This window comes from Oryctolagus cuniculus, chromosome 8 (assembly GCF_964237555.1).
Source record: "Oryctolagus cuniculus chromosome 8, mOryCun1.1, whole genome shotgun sequence".
Taxonomy (NCBI): domain Eukaryota; kingdom Metazoa; phylum Chordata; class Mammalia; order Lagomorpha; family Leporidae; genus Oryctolagus; species Oryctolagus cuniculus.
The window spans coordinates 111862615-111878764 of NC_091439.1; positions in this window are offsets into that span (position 1 = coordinate 111862615).

Sequence of the window (16150 nt, forward strand, 5' to 3'; positions counted from 1 at the left end):
TTACTCATTACACCCTGTGAGCCGTAGTCCAAAGACTTTGTTAGCCCAAAGAGGACAGAAGAACCTTGGCTGAGGGAGCACCTAGCCCCTGTTTCCTTAGCTCATGATCCACCAGTTTTGTGAATGGTCCCTCTCGGAGGCCCTCAGCACTGAGACACAGGCGGGGAATTATTTGCTTAGATGAATCTCTATATAACTATATACTGTTTGAGGGAGTCAGAGGACTAAGGCATGTGGATGATTCCAGCTTCTGCAGGGCAACCAGGTTCAAACTCTCAGTGATCTGCTAAACCCTCATGGTCCCCCATCCCACCACCAGTTGGTCAACGCAGTCACCCTCCAGCTCTGCTGTGACACAGCTCAGGCCAATGAAGTAGCAAATGAACATCAAGCAGGAAATTACAGCCCAGCCTCCCTCTCCAGTCTCATCCTTGCCACCCTCTGCTCAAGACCTGGAGGAAAATATGCCTCTAAGTTTCCTTCAGAATGTCAGGGTGCTAAATACAAATTGCCTCCTTCTGAATAGCATTAAGATTCCTTTTTTCTGCTTCTAGAATGAGATCTATGATAAGCTTTATAGACTGTTATTAGCTCAAGGAAATATCAATAAATGGAAGCTTTACAAAAGGAGAGAAGATTTTCCAGAAGAGCATCGGTTGTTGAAGGAAGCATATTCCAGTTTTTTCCAATTTTCCCTTCTAGGTTTCAGGGTTTCTTCATAGGCTTCCCATCATGACAGCCTGAAGATGCAAACCCCTTTTCTCACCTCTCCATCCTATGCTTGTTCTGGGTAACCAGGAGCATCCTTTTAAAAGTAGAACAAGCTGGAGAAAGAAACCAGATTCAGAGATGGAAGGAATATTCCCCATGGAGTTTACCTGGCATGACCTGAGAGATGACGAGGACAACCAAGGCGAGAAGGTAAAAGAGTTTCATGGCAGCAATTCAGTGGGAACCTCTTTGAAGTTCCTGGAAAGAAAAAATAAATGACACAGTAATGTTGAGTAAAATCATGTTTAAAGCTTCCTCTTCCATAGGTCTTATGAAGGTGACTATGGAAGAGAAAGCCCACCTGTAGTTAGAATACTTATTACAATACACAATGAAACCAAAACTTAAAGGAACAATGCTTACCTCTGTCAGCTCACAGTTCAGGGGCTTTCTTTTGTTAGAACCTTCTGACGTAAGGCCCAGGAAAGAACCACAAAACAAATGATAGCTAAGGTATTAGGTGACTAAAACGAATGGAGCATTTCTTCTCGGAAACATCTTTGGTGGATAGATTATACTACTTTTTTGTTTAATTTATTCTCACATAACTAGTATAATATTATCCTTCGAGATACAAATGGAGTCACAATGTGATCTTTCACTTTTCTGATAGTCTCACTAGCACCCTGTGACATAGTAAAAAGAAAACCCCTGCCTAGTTCTTACAACCCACCTTCCAAGGATCTCCTCTCCTTAAGGATGCAGTTGTTAGGGTCTCCAGAGACGTCTGGAATCCACTCTACACTCAGCACTGTTGCAGTACCTTCGTATTTGTTCTTGGTGAGGACTTGTTCTGACCAATGAGAGTATGCAGGCTCCTAGAAGGGCCCTGCTGATTCAGGTCTCTGTCCAGGCTGGGAGGATATCTTATGACCAGTAAAATCTCATGTTCTCTGCTCTGGTATGGCCAAGAATAACCCAGTTCTAGGGCAGGCGAAAGCTGGGGGGACTTTCCTCCTTAACCACAGTCTTAACAAAAAGAAAACAAATTCTCTTCCCCAAATCGGGCCTTTGTCTTGAGGCTTAGGCTTCAGAGTAACCCACCCCTTAAATTTAACCTACCCAATTCTCTTCACTTTCACTAGAGTTTTCCCCATGCTCCACAAGCTTAGGAACTAAAGGTTAAGACTAATTTTTTCTTACCTTCCAAATCTTGAGTGCCTCATAAAAAATGAAGCTTCTCACTCCAAATGAACTGTTGTATATTTGTCTATAAGGAAAGTATTGGGGAAGTGGTTGACTCCAAGAGTTTTTGTTTTTTCCCTCTTACTCGGAGATAATAGGTGACTACTCATATTTTATTTATATAGCTAGTTAGCACCAATCGTGGAGAATATGTTGAGGCAATTACTGTAGCCTTTCTATCTCTATTAGTAAACTAGCCTGACTTTACTAGGTAATACTACCACTCCTGAGAAGTAAGAGGATAATGAGGATGGAGACAGAAGTGTGATGATAAAGTTTGTGCATGATAGAAGAAAAATGCAATCAGGAATATGGTTCCAGATCCTGAGCTCTTTGCTAACATCGGATACTTTACTGGTCTCTTTTCATAAATATTGTCTATCTTATAATCAAGAAAAATTGTTGTACAATTAAAAAGCATAATAGACTGGCTAATAATTTCCACAGACTAGCTGGAATTTAGAAATTTGTGTTTGAAAATAGAGATTTTGGGGGCCACCATTGTAGCATAGCTGGTTAAGCCACCATCCCATGTGGTGCCAGCTAGAGTCCCAGTTACTCCACTTCTGATCCAGTTTCCTGCTGATGCATTTAGGAAGACAGAAGTGTTTGGGCCCCTGCCATCCATGAAGCTCTTGGCTCCTGGCTTAGGCCTGGGCCAGCTCTGGCTGTAGCAACCATTTGGGGAATGAACCAGTGATAGAAGATTGATCTCTCTCTCTCTCTCTCTCATATATATGATATATATATATATGAGATATATATATAGATATATGAGATATATATATATATGATATATATATAAGAAAGATGGATAGATAGTTCTGCCTTTCAAAGAAATAAATAAACTCTTTTTAAAAATTGATATTATTGTGACATTAATGAGTATGTCACAAACCTCACTACATATGGAAAATATACAAGTATAAACAAGTGTATTTTTATAAAGATCAACGACTGATTTTCAAAATACATGTTGTTGTAATTTAAAATTGATGCTGAAGCTTGAAATATGTGACATTTGCCCAGGAATGGAAAAAAAAATTCACTGAGACATAAAAGATAAACCAGAAAGAGACCCCTGAATATGCTGACACTTAGCTGATGATAAATGTGCATTAATGGATAGGAAGACAGGCACTGTTTCTCTTATAGATCAGATAAGGTTTATCAACTACTTTTGGAGAAAAATGATCTTGTAATTTAAGAAAAACAAAAAATGAAATTTTTTTCTTTTTCAATTTTTAAATTTTTACTCTATGTAATTTTGAGATTTTGAATGTTTCACAAAGGGCAATTGTGTATTTGCTTGTGTAACTGAAAATTGAAATTAATAAAATATCAGAAAGATTAAATATTCTGTTTTTAGTGTAATACATATGTCAAAATGTAAAATATGAACTAGACATAACATTTTTTTTCTTCCAAAGATTTATGCATTTATTTGAAAGGCAGAGTTACAGAGAGGCAGAGGCAGAGAGAGAGAAAGAGAGAGAGAGAGAGAGATAGAGAGAAAGAGAGAGAGATTTTCCATCTGCTTGTTCACTCCCTAGATGCTTACAATAGCAGGACCTGTGCCTATCTGAAGCCAGGAGCCAGGAACTTCTTTTCAGACCCCCATGTGAGTGCAGGGGCCCAAGGACTTGCCATAGCAGAGAGCTGGGTCGGAAGTGGAGTAGCTGGGACTCGAACTGATGCCTATATCGGTTGCTGGTAATGCAGGCGGCAGCTTTACCCACGACCTCACAGTGCCGGCCCCCAGACATATCATTAATAGAGGTGTTTGAATTCCTGTGACATTGACTTTTTAATACTTTCCCTATAGCATTCTAAATTTTGCTTAAATATTTTGAGATAATTTTGTCACATGTTCACAAATTTAAATTAACTCTTTTGACTTAATGAAATTTATTTTGTATATTTTGTCTAATAAACAGCTAACCTTCACTAGGTCTGCTTTGGTTATGATGTCTCTTATACCTAGTTCTATTCTTTTACTTTTAAGTTTTCCAAGTGCTTTAACATTGTCTCTCTTTTAAGCAGTACGTAAGTATAGTGAATTCTTTTATCCAATTGGATAATTTCTTTTAATTGCTTTGTTTGTTTACCTTTATCATAATTATTCATTTATAAGGACTTATTTCTAACATTACTTTTCGTATTTTTCTCATTCAAAAGCTTTTTAATTATTATTTATTTGAAAGGTAGAGTGACAGAAAGTGTGTGTGCTATGATTATGAATATGACTATGAGATGTTTTACGTAAGCTTTATGGTAACCACAAAGAAAATAAGTATAAAAGATACACAAAGGAAAAAAATATAAGCAGGTCAGATCAGGTCAAAGCATTTAACTTAAAACAACAATGAGTCACAAAAGCAAGTGGGGAAAAACAGGACAAAATAACTGTAATATAGGGGCAGGTGTTGTGTAGCAATTGGTTTGAATTGCTTGGGACAACTGTATCCTGTGTCTACATGCCTGGTTCGAGTCCTGGCTATTCTGCACTTCAATCCACATCCCTGCTATTGTGCCTGGGAGACAGTAGATTATGGCCCAAAAACTTGGGTCCCTGCCACCCACTTGGAAGACCCAAATGGAGTTTCTGGCTCTTGACATCAGACTGACCTACCTGTTGCAGGCCTAGAACTTTGCATTTTAACCTTACAGCGAGCAGTACCAGGGGCACAAAGAAGAGTTTAAGGTAATGGGGAAAGATGGGGATTTTTTAGGTCAAGACCTTGGGTTTAATTGTCTCCCCTGCTTCTGTACCACTGCACACACCTCTCCTGGCTGTGTGGTCACGCACAGCTTACTTAAGTTTTGAGTCTTTTTCTGTTTCAGTAAAATGGAGAAAATATAACTCTGAGTTTTAGTGAAAGCTGTGTAAAATATTGTCTGTGAAAGAATCAGTGAAACAGCAACTGATATTCAAAGATTAATGTTTACCCAGGCCATTTGAGAGACAGTATTGGCATGTTAGATAAAACACACACTGGGAGTCAGGGTTCAATCCAATCGTCACTGGTTGATTATGTGAATTTGAACAACCCTCACCCTTTCAATCCTCATTTTCCATTTTTAAAATCAAATTAGAGACAATGATATTATATGCTTCTATGGTTGAGGTGAGAGGAAAATGATAAAGCACAGATAAAAATGACTTAGCACAGTGACTAGAAGGTGTAAAATGTTCAACAAATGGTAGCAGCTGTTATCAATAATAATATCTTCGGCCAGCGCCGTGGCTCACTTGGCTAATCCCCGCCTGTGGTGCCGGCATCCTGGGTTCTAGTCCCAGTTGGGGCGCTGGATTCTGTCCCGGTTGCTCCTCTTCCGGTCTGGCTCTCTGCTGTGGCCCTGGAGGGCGGTGGAGTATGGCCCAGGTGCTTGGGCCCTGCACCCACATGGGAGGCCCGGGTAGGGGGGCACCTGGCTCCTGGCTTCGGATCAGCTGCAGCACGCTGCCCGTGGCGACCATTTTGGGGGTGGGCCAGCGGAAAAGGAGGACCTTTCTCTCTGTCTCTCTCTCACTCGCTGTCTAACTCTGCCTGTCAAATAATAATAATAATAATAATAATATCTTAACAATCCCAATAATGCTGACTACACCTGAAGAGAGACAACCCTGTTGTTGAAAATTCACAGCCCTCCATAAAGCACAGCATTAGTACCCAAGCCAGATTTCTTTCTGGTGTGCCATTTGTGTTGTGCTGACAGTCTGAGACAGCTCCTGCACTGGCCACTTTTTGTTCTGTTTCTAATATTCACTCTGTTATCTGTTAGTCTAGTCTTCTGTCTTCCAAACAGCATGGCTGCATTAATCACTATAAAGAATACACAACAATAATAATTACTTCCAAGGTCTTTGAGGATTTTTAAGCCTATCCACATAGATTAAATTATTTGAAGTTCACAGCACTACTGTGAGGGACAGACTTGAAAAAACGATTATTTATTTGAAAGGCATAGTGACAGAGAAAGAGGGAGAGACAAACAGAGAGAAGTCTTTGACCTGCTAGATCACTCCTCAAATGTCTGTAACAGCTGGGGCTGAGCCAGGCTGAAGCCAGGAGCCAGGAACCCTAACTGGATCTCCCATGCAGGTAACAGGAATCCAACTGCTTAGGCCATCATCAGCTATCTCGCAAGTCATCAGCAGGAAGCTGAATCAGAAGCACAGAGTAACCAGGCTCTCTGATATCCTAGGAGTGGCTGAACTTGCTGCACCACAACACCAAACCCAGGGACAGACATTTTATCTCTATCTTGTATATGGTGAATCTTGGGGTTAAAGGAGGTTATTTCTCCAGGACCACAAGATTACTCCTTTATTATAAAGTCAGGCCAAGTGTATCTGAGAGGAGCTTGAATCTTACACATCTAAGACCTTAAAATCTATGTTACAACTCAAGGGAGCCCACCTTGCCTGAGAATGCATCTTGCAAAGTTAAGTGCCAGAAATAATAGGAATAAAGGTGATGATGAGAAACAAGGGCGGAGGTTTGCTAAGGACTGGACTGCAGGGGAACTGATTCTTCAGTGCCCTGCCTTGTGCACTGATAAAGTGTCCCACAGCTCACCACCTACAATTCTCCCCAGTCATGCCCCAAGCACCCTTCCATCACAGAAGGCCTGGCGGGAGCAGTGAGCATAAAGCCAACAACTGTTCTGTTGCCTCCGTATCTTCCAAGGTTTCTTATTCTCCTCCTTGTTTTCTCCTTAGAGTCATATTAAACCACATAAAATTTTTCAGTTGTTCATAATGTCTTGATTATGTAATTTAGATATTTGTAACATTTAGGCAAAATAGTATGCTTCTTTTTTTTAAATATTTATTTATTTATTTGAAAGTCAGAGTTTCAGAGAGATGAGAGGCAGAGAGAGAGAGAGAGAGTGAGAGAGAGGTCATCTAACTGCTGGTTCACTCCCCAACTGGCCACAAAGGCCAGGAGCCAGGAGCTTCTGGGTCTCCCACATGGGTGCAGGGGCCCAAGGTCATCCTCTATTGCTTTCCTAGGCCAGGTCAGAGGGCTGGATCAGAACTGGCTCCCATATGGGATGCCGGCGCTTCAGGCCAGGACGTTAACCCAGTGCGCCACACCGCCAGCCCCAATAGCGTTCTAATTCAAATCTTTCTTCATTGTCATCTAAATCCTGCAGCACTTTTACAAAATAATTTTCCCTGGTATCTGTTTAGTTTCCATGTTATGTTGGTCTGCCTCAAGGCTCACACTTGTTACATTGTTCTACCTGTCATCATCTGTTGTGAAAATGCACTATAAAAATTATAATAAGGATTGCAAAATTGACATTGCTTGAATAGAGCCTCAATTCTTTCTTATCGTATGACACCATCTTAAAAATGTTTAACTCCTTAATTATTATTTTTTTTTTGACAGGCAGAGTGGACAGTGAGAGAGAGACAGACAGAAAGGTCTTCCTTTGCCGTTGGTTCACCCTCCAATGGCCGCCGCGGCCAGGGCGCTGCGGCCGGCGCACCACGCTGATCCGAAGGCAGGAGCCAGGTGCTTCTCCTAGTCTCCCATGGGGTGCAGGACCCAAGCACTTGGGCCATCCTCCACTGCACTCCCTGGCCACAGCAGAGAGCTGGCCTGGAAGAGAGGCAACCGGGACAGAATCCGGCTCCCCGACCGGAGCTAGAACCTGGTGTGCCGGCGCCGCAAGGTGGAGGATTAGCCTATTGAGCCGTGGCGCTGGCCAACTCCTTAATTTTTACAAAGATTTTTAGAAGCAGCTTTTCAAGATTCAGAAAAGAATGTTCTGTTACCATTTTTTTTTTACTTTCATTGGATTTGTAGGTTAACATGAGGGAGAGATGTCATTTTCTTATTATGAGCTTTTCCATCCATGAAAATGATATATTGAGATCCACTTAATGTGTGTTGGTAACATTTTATAACTGTCTCCTTAAATATGTTGTACATATCTTCTTAAATTTATTCATTGTGCTTGCTAAAAGTGTTTTTTCATAAAATATATTTTTATTAGTGCATGTTGAATGTATATGTCTATAATTTATTTGTGTTATTCTTATATCTAAAACTCTTTTTGTTATCTTTTAAATTCTATTTTATCTATAAATTCTCTAATGCTTTGCACATATTATTATATAACTTGCAAATAATGACTTTTATTTTTCAGTTATTTCATACTTTGTTCATTTTTTGCCTCATTTTTTCCATATAATGTTAAAAATAGTAGCAATAATAACAATACAAATGGTGAAATCTTAATTTTTTAATATTAAATCATATGTTTGGTGAAGACTTTCCTAAAGAATTCTTAAAAGGTGAACAGAAACACAATAGATTTTGAACCATTTTTTTTTGAGAAAACAGCGTTTTATGAAGTGGGCAGGTCCAAACCAGAAGTGATTTGAGAGCTCCACCTAGGGACTATAATGGGGAGGTTTTATAGAATAAACATGGAAATAGAGAAAATATTTGATTGGTTACAGCTATATAGTTGACTTTTCCATTAGAAAATGACTACAGTATAAGATTGTTGGATGCTTCTGATTGGTTGATCTTTAGTTTTATTTTCTTTAATTTGGACATTTACAAGAAATAGTTTAAGTTTCACTTACATCTGTAAATCAATCAAGGTTAAGGTCTTCATTGGGCCTAACTGACTTTTGTGCACAGGGGCCTTTCAGCCCCAGTCTCCATTTTAATCTATATTATAATACCCCCTACCCCTGTTGGTCATTCTCAGCAAGCTAAATCACCAACTAATGATTTAGCAACTGGAGCAGAGTCATGAAGATACTGTCGTCACCAGTGATTGCACTGAGACATAAGGTCACAAAAAAGTTGTTGTCCTTATCAAGAAGTGCGTGGTCACCATGGTCTGTTTGTTGAGTTCTTCAAGTAGTCAAATCCTGCTGATGATCATTTGATGGAATTGATGTTGAAAAGCATTTTAAACCCTTGAGAGGATATCATACATAAAAAGGAGAATAATGGCTAAGGAGAATGATTCCTAAGGATTAGAAAATTCCACAGAATAAAAATTTCCAGGAACCAAGATTTAACCCAATGAATAAATCAGTGTGGGAGATAGCAGCAATCTTGTCAAAGGCTTGTATTTGTTTCTTAAGTTTTTTGGGGAAATAATTCCTGATTTATTAACACAGCAATAGCATTTCTATAAGTAAGAGTACAAGTTCCTTCTTGTTGAGCAACCAAAATGTCAAGAACTCTTGTATTCTGAAACACTATTGATTGAAATTAAACTGTTCATTTCAGGTTGTATTGCTTAGATTGAATTCAAGGTATCATTCTATTAAAACAAAAAGAAAAATAATGATTAAATTTTGGAGCAAATTGTGATCATAATTTTTCACTTTGGAGAGCAGATAGTTGATAAGATGTCTAGATTTGAATGAAGCATGTTTGAATTTTTGAAGTTATATTTTGCTTTTAATTGGCACATACTCTACAAATATATGGATTACAATGTGATGTTTCATACATGTATGCATGTGGCAGAAATGAGCATGTGGCATTTACTTACTATTAGAAGTGGGGCAGATCCTGAGGAACAGTAACTTATAACAAGATTCAGAGAAATTCTGACCCCGTGCACCTTGTATTAAATGAAATGGTATGAAAATTCCAGAACGTCAATGCTTTCTGACTTGTTCAGCTCATTATTTTTCATTACCTTGATGAGATAGATCAACCCTTTTTACTCATTCCTGGTTATTTCTGTGTTTCTTTTTGTAAAACTGGACATCAACACACACACACACATGCACACACTGATAATATGGTTGTCCCTCTGTGTCCACCAGGAATGGCTCAGCAATAGTCTATTGTGTATTTGTACACACTTCCTTTGGGTATATTCCCAGGAATAGGATAGCTGGGTCCTATCTTAGATTTATTTTTAGTTTTCTGAGCAATCTCCATACTGTTTTCCATAATAGTTGTAACCAATTTGCATTCTCACTATCAGTATATTAAAGTACACTTTTCTCCACAATCTAACCGGAATTTGTTACCTTTTTGATTTTGGATAATAGATGTTCTAAGTGTAGTGAGGCGATACCTTATTATGGATTCTATTTGAGTTTCCCTGATGGTAGTGATCCTGAGAAATTTTTCACATGTTCATTGGCCCTTTGTATTTCTCCCTTTAAAATGTCTGTTCATATAATCTTCGCTTTCGTAAACAGATTATCTGTTTTGTTGTTGTGGTGCTTTTTGAGCTCCTTATATATTCTGAATATTAATCCTTTATCCAATGCATAGTGCTCAAATATTTTCTCTTATTATGTTGATTGTCTCAGCACTTTCTTTGTTGTTTTTTTTTTTTTTTAAGATTTATTTATTTGAAAGTCAGAGTTACACAGAGAGAGGAGAGAGAGAGAGAGAGCGAGAGGTCTTCCATCTGATGATTCACTTCCCAATTGGCCGCAACAGCCAGAGCTGAATGGATCCGAAGCCAGGAGCCAGGAGCTTCTTCTGGGTCTCCCAAAAGGGTGCAGGGGCCCAAGGACTTTGGGCCATCTTTTACTGCTTTCCCAGGCCATAGCAGAGAGCTGGATCAGAGGTGGAGCAGCCAGGTCTCGAATTGGCACCCACATGGGTTGCCAGCACTTCAGACCAAAGCGTTAACCCACTGAGCCACAGCACCGGTCCCTTAGCACTTTGTTAATTGTTTCCTTTGCTTTATAGAAGCTTCTTAGCTTGATGTAATCCAATTTGTCTATTTTTTGTTTTTATTACCTGTGCTTCTGGGGTCTTACCCAAGAAATAAACTTACTATAACTTAATGCAATGTGATAAATATATATTTATAAACAAAAATTAAATATTTTTTCTCCATGCCTGATTGCTCCAGAATTTGGAAACTCTTATTGAATATTTTTATTGTCCTAGCAATATGAATGTTTGCATAAATTTAATATGAACCTGCTTTTTAAAGATTTATTTATTTTATTTGAAAGTCAGAGTTACACAGAAAGAGAAGGAGAGGCAGAGAAAGAGAGGTCTTCCATCTGCTGGTTCACTCCCCAATTGACCACAACAGCTGGAGTTGTGTCCATCTGAAGCCAGGAGCCAGGAGCTTCCTCCAGGTCTCCCATGTGGGTGCAGGGACCCAAAGACTTGGGCCATCTTCCACTGCTTTCCCAGGCCACAGCAGAGAGCTGGATTGGAAGTGGAGCAGCCAGAACTTGAACCGGCACCCATATAGGATGATGGCACTGCAGGCAGCAGCTTTACCCACTATGCCACAGTGCTGGCCCTTCTATATTTCTTATAACAGAACAGGGCCCCATGGACTTGTGCTATCTTCTGTTGTTTCCCAAGTGTATTAGCAAGGACTTGGGTCAGAAGTGGAGCTGTCAGGACTCAAATCAGCACTCATATGGAATGTCAGTGTCACATGTGGTAGCTTAACCTGTTAAGCCACAATGCCAGCCTCATGATTTCATAATTTTTAAAAAGCATCTACTTCTTCATGATTTTATGTATATATATTAGGACATGCTTATCAGCAGAAACAAATGCCTGTAGTTCTTCTTTTTAATAAGAAACCAAAAATAGACAAGCTTTACCTTATGTTCAACAGTTCATGTTTTAGTAGTTTTCTTATTTGGAGATAATCTAAATAATAAGTATCTATCATTTAATTAGATTGTATGTAATTTTAGATTTCAAGGTATCAAAAGGACTTTGGAAAATATTCTCAGGCAGACATGTTACAGCATTATGTATCTGAATTATATGTACTGTTTACAACTCAAAAGTCATACTAAATCAATAATGTGCTTCTCATTAACAATAGTCACATGAAGGTTGAAATTAGCCAATTTACAAAGGTTCTGATTTTTTCTATTTAAATTACGTAGGCATTTACTTTTTTAAATTTTTTTAAAATTTTTATTTAGTAAATATAATTTCCAAAGTACAGTTTATGGATTACAATGGCTTTCCCCCCCATAACTTCCCTCCCACCCGCAACCTCTCCCATTCCATTCACATTAAGATTCATTTTCAATTATCTTTATATACAGAAGATCGATTTATTATGTATTAAGTAAAGATTTCATCAGTTTGCACCCACACAGAACACAAAGTATAAAATACTGTTTCAGTACTAGTTATAACATTAATTCACATAGGACAACACATCAAGGACAGAGATCCCACATGAGGAGTCAGTACACAGTGACTCCTGTTGTTGGCTTAACAATTGACACTCTTGTTTAAGGCGTCAGAAATCTCCCTAGGCTCTAGTCATGAGTTTCCAAGGCTACAGAAGCCTCTTGAGTTCGCTGACTTCGATCTTATTTAGACAAGGTCATAGTCAAAATGGAAGTTCTCTCCTCCCTTCAGAGAAGGGTACCTCCTTCTTTGATGGCCTGTTCTTTCTACTGGGATCTCACTCTCAGAGATCTTTCATTTAGGTTTTTTGTTTGTTTGCTTGGTTTTTTTTTGTTTTGTTTTTTACCACAGTGTCTTGGCTTTCCATGCCTAAAATACTCTCATGGGCTTTTCAGCCAGATCTGAATGCCTTAAGGGCTGATTCTGAGGCCAGAGTGCTGTTTAGGACATCTCCCATTCTATGAGTCTGCTGTGTATCCCATGACATTTTTTTTAAATGGACTAAAAATTTGTCTATATTAAACAATTATGTGCAATACTAAAATTCTACTAACAGCTCTGAAAATAAAAGCTTTCTGAATACCTGTTCTCAGACCTTAAGGAAATAGTTTCTAAAGTAAGCTCCCCTTCCCAATCATCATCATCATCTGAGAACTTTTTAGAAATGCAGATTCTCAGGTCATACTCCAAAGTGACTAACTTGGAAAGGGAGGAAGGAGAGGAATTTTTGCTTGAACAAGCCCTCCTACAGATTCTGACACAAGTTAAAGTGTGAAAGCCCTTGTCTCCAGGAGGTTCATAGGTGACACTGAATCTGTAGATCACCACTTCTTGACCTTACCTTCACAGTAGAGTCACCAAGGTGCTTTAAAAATGCCTAAGTCTGTCATAAGTGTTTGGCCTAATGGTTAAGAAACAGGTTAGGGCACCTGCATCCCCTATCAAATTCCTGGGTTCAACTGCATTTACTTTTCTTAAAGTCAATAACTCATATTAATTTTAAAAGTAACATGTAGAGACCAGAGCCCTGGCACAGGAGGTTAATCCCCCGCCTGCAGTGCCAGCATCCCATATGGGCGTCAGTTCTAGTCCTTGCTGCTCCTCTTCCAATCCAGCTCTCTGCTATGACCTGAGAAAGCAGTAGAAGATGGCCCAGGTCCTTGGGCCCTTGCACCTGAATGGGAGACCAGGAATAAACTCCTGGCTCCTGGCTTCGGATGGGCACAGCTTCGGCCATTGCAGCCAATTGGGAAGTGAACTACTGGAGGGAAAATCTTTCTCTCTGTCTCTCCCTCTCACTGTCTGTAACTCTACCTGCCAAATAAATAATAAATAGAATCTTTTAAAAAAAAGTAACATGTAGAAGTAAGATACTATTAAATATATGCTTGTATATATGTATATGTATACTATATATAATGTATATATGTATATTATACATATGTATGCATAATATATACTACATATATATGTAATATCTATGGGGATATTTACGTGAATATACTGACAGATGCAAATGGAAATTTATGGCTTATATTTAACCATGTGGATCTCACCAGCAGTACATGCCTTTCTTGGCCCTTCTCTTTGCTGGCTCTGTGACATCGTGGACTGGACCTGAGTCATTGCAGATCATGCTGGGGACATGTGGAGCAATAATACAGAAGCAACTTACACCTAACCTGAGGTTGTTGTCATAATATCACTTGTACCATTTGCCCCAAAATTCATTTACAAAGATACAAAAATTTTTACCTTTTTAATTCAGTCCTTTTGCATTTTCTTGTTATGCATTACATTACATATATTGCATTCATAGCTCAGTGTGATCTTCAGTAATTCAGAGACTGGTGCTGGAAAGCTAACGCCACATGTGGCAGAAATGAGCACGTGGCATTTACTTACTATTAGAAGTGGGGCAGATCCTGAGGAACAGGAACTAATAACAAAATTCAGAGAAATTCTGACCCCGTGCACCTTGTATTAAATGAAATGGTATGAAAATTCCAGAACGTCAATGATTTCTGATATCTTGCTCAGTTCATTACCTTTCATTACCTTCATGATATAGATCAACCCTTTTTACTCATTCTTGGTTATTTCTGTGTTTCTTTTTGGAAAACCGGACATCAACACACTCACACACACACACATGCACACACTTGTAATATGGTTCTCCCTCTGTGTCCACTGGGAATGGGTTCCAGGACCACCTGTGGATATCAAAATCGTTTGATGCTCCAGTCCTATAAAATGGCATAGTATTTTCATGTAAGCTGTGCATATTCATTAAGTGCATATTCATATAAGTATTTTCATATAAACTGTGCATATTCTCCCTTGTCTAGGTGATTTGTAATACCTAATATAACATAAAGGCAATGCAAATGGTTGTTATAATGTTTAGGGAAAATGATAACAAAAAGTGTATATATTTTCAATTATACTCACATTTCCCATAATATTTTCAATCTGATGGTTGAATCACAAACATGGGTCCCACAGGCCAAGCTGTGTATGCAAGAGAACTCCAACAACAACTTCATGGAAAAATGAAATTGGTAAATTAAGTATGTTTATTTTGGTATGAAAATAATGGAATCAGTGCATAGTTTTCTCATAAATATGCATTTTCTATGAACTTATTGAAGATCTCCTATATTAATGGATTTAAAAAAATTTGGTACCAAAATAAACTTATCTTTAATTCCATTTCCATGAACTTTTCGAGATACTATTACATATATGAGAATTCATGCATTTTAGTACTCTGTGTGTGTATATATAAATACACACATGTGCAAATATATATGCAGATTCATATAACACATAATTTTATTTCCACTCCTTTCCTATATCTTTTTCTTTTTTATCCAAAGAGGTAGCTTACCATAATAATTATCGAGCTTTTGTTGGGGCAACATAGAACCTCAAGAACCCAGAAGACTATAAAACAAACACTACTCCTGATCCACATCTGTGTGTTTTGCCTGCAGCCTTTCTGGGATTGGCTTGGCTCATGTGGCCAAGGCTCCATATGTCTTTCTGTTCCAGAAGCCAGAATGGAGTAACCGTGACCTTGGGCATGTGTTTTTCTTGGTGAGTTTCAGGAGTCAGGGGCAAGGAAAATCCACACAAGTTCATTTGAAGCATCTGTTCAGATCCAATGTACATCACATAACTCAGAATTCACTGTTCAGAGCTGGTCACAAGGCTGAGCAGAAAGAGAAGATTGAGAGGGCCAGAGTGGGAGAAAGTAAAATCTCCCATGCTACAGATGATCTCACACGTTTTATTTTTTGTCCTGTTTGTTTTGCTTTCCTGACTTGTATAACCTGAAAGTCACTCTTTATACATTCATAGGTAGATGCATCATCCTTTTTTATGCATGTGTACTTCCACTGTGTGACTAATTTACTCACTTAGTCTCCTTTGGGCGGGAAAGAAAGTTATCTGCAATATTTACGTGCTATTATAAATAATAGCAAGATAAGTAATCCCATATGTAGTCTCTTACACATGGGAGTGCATTTTCTCAACAAGTTCCCACAAGTGTCAGGACAACCATGCAGGCCAAGGTCAGGTGCACCTGTGATTGTTATAGACATTTGTAGAGACTGCTTTGTGGATGTTGCTGTATTCATCTCCACATGGCTGAAGGGATTTTACACTCCAAAAGTCACGAATGGTAGTGACCGTCCTCTATCTTCCTAAAATGCTTAAGTTGTAAAAAGGAGATTTCTTTGCACACAGCTGAGTGTTCGAGCGGAGCCTCAGCACTAGTGTCTGGATGACACTATTTGCCATTCCCCGTGTGATGGGTTAAAAAGAGCACAGTATTCACCACATTGTATTGCTGTCAGAGACATTTAGCTGGAGTCTAGTCAGGTTGAAAACTTCAGAAAAATCCCGATTGTCAGATATGCTCCAGGACAACAGGCCTCGTTACTGACCTAGAATAAATCAAACACAGCAGTAAAAGGCAAGTTATGACCTTTGTCTAGATCTTGGATTTTTTAAAAAGCTATGATATATAAATTAAAAGACTGGGGAAA